The following is a 1,985-nucleotide window of genomic DNA, read 5'->3' as shown; positions in this document are numbered from 1 at the left end:
GTCAGTGACCCAGTGTTTTCTGTTTTGTATTATTATTAATCCTTGATTTCATTATGTGTCATGGCTAGTATATTGCATCTTGTTTCTGTATTTCTAGCTCCCTAATTTCTTTAGTATCTCCTGATTTCCAGTTTTAGGTTTTTAGGTTTTATATGCCTTCCCTGTGTTCAATATTATGCTTTTTTCATGTCTCTGTGTCAGGCCCGCATTGCTGTGTTATGTTTTCTCCTTTACTTTGGCAGTCTGTGTCCTTTAGTTTTCCTTCCCCTTGGTCTCGTAATGTTTGATTACTCCCAGCTGTGCTCTCCTCCTGTGTCTCATTCCCTTGTTATCCCTCCTTGGTGTGTGTCGGGATTTCCCTCATGTTACAATGTGTGTGCTGTCTGTCAATCAGCCCATTTTATTTGTATTTTTTTCAGTTAGTTAACTTTTCCTGGTATCAGCAATAAAGCTGTTTTTTTGGAGTTTATGTTTTGTGTCCTGGAGTATGTGTTTGGGTCCTTTTCCTGCTTGCACACAGCCATGACACTATGTATGTTGTTTTTGTCATCATTATACTCAACATACATACCTTAAACAATTTTCTTGTAAAATATGGAAAGTAGTAAAAAGTTTTGGTTTTGAGATATGTTATGTTATGTTAGAGTCTTGTGTTCAGCAACAGGACTGACTGTGTTCAGTACTGTTTCGGGTGAGTGTGCGTTTGGGTCCAATTCCTGCCTGCACACAGCCGAAACATGACAGAAAAGGCTGTCAATAGGTTATCTATCACCAAGAATAGTCAATTTACAAAGTAATTTCAATTCTTCAACTTCAATCTTGCTACAGAATAACATAATTGATTTGCTTTTTATTAGAGCTTAAGAAATAAATAATAATATAATAATAATAACAACTCAGTAAATTATAGTATGAACTAAAAAAATCTGTGACTTGTTATTTGCAGGAACCATATTACTTTTTATTTACTTTTTATATCCTCTATCCTGGTATATCTTTATTGTCCATTACTCCATTACTTGTCTTTGACTCAATTTGTTAACTTTGTGCAAAAGTAAACTCAAATGACACACCAAGACCCATTTTATGTCAGCACACACAGAACCCGAAGCAGAAAGTCTAAGTTAACAAAGATGCACACCCATCACTCTAACTGGCGTTTTAGATTTCCTTTAACTAGGTGATGCAAAGAAAGCCTGGCTATAACAAACTGACTGATTTGAAGTTTTGGAGTGGAGTTTAATTTCCTGGTTACCTTGTGTTGGACAGCTTTCCACTGCCTTGTCTTCTCGAATTAAAAAATAAATAAATAAATAAATATTTCTTCCTTTACTCCCCGTCTGCCGGTGAGCATAATCACAGCTTTAGAAATGATACTAGCAAACATCTTGTCAGCTAAGAATGAAATTCTTCATACCAGTTAACTAACTTTTGTTAAAATTTAATTTCTAGCAATTGTAGATTTTTTAATTTCAGAAATATTATAAATTTGTTGCCCTTTGAATTTAAGGACAGAAAAACTACAGATAACCATAAACAATCACGATAACTAGCATACCTACCAGTAAAGAGCCCACCCAATCATAATTTATTATGGAACACTACACAATACAAAAAATAAAGTAAAGAAATTAGTAAAAACAATGTTTCTTACACAGTATTAGGTAGACTGAGGTGATTTCCATGCTGCTGTTGTCTCTGTTCTGCTCATTTACTGTCACAGTCGAGCCACATGCAGAAAGGATGTTGTGGTAATTGGGTGAAAGAAAAAAAAAGCACGGTGACCTTGTTTTACTTTGCTGAAAGGGTGTGTGTTATCTGGCTTCATAGACAGGTGTCATCTGCATAGCAGTAAAAATTTATGTTATGTCTTCTAATGATACTGCCTAAGGGAAGCATGTATAATGTAAACAGAATTGGCCCTAGCACTGAACCCTGTGGAACTCCATAATTAACCTCAGTGTGTGAAGAGGACTCTCCATTTA

Source organism: Pundamilia nyererei, unplaced genomic scaffold, assembly GCF_000239375.1.
Source record: "Pundamilia nyererei isolate P.nyererei 1_Seehausen unplaced genomic scaffold, PunNye1.0 scaffold01922, whole genome shotgun sequence".
NCBI classification, from domain to species: domain Eukaryota; kingdom Metazoa; phylum Chordata; class Actinopteri; order Cichliformes; family Cichlidae; genus Pundamilia; species Pundamilia nyererei.
Note: the sequence above shows the minus strand (reverse complement) of the source record.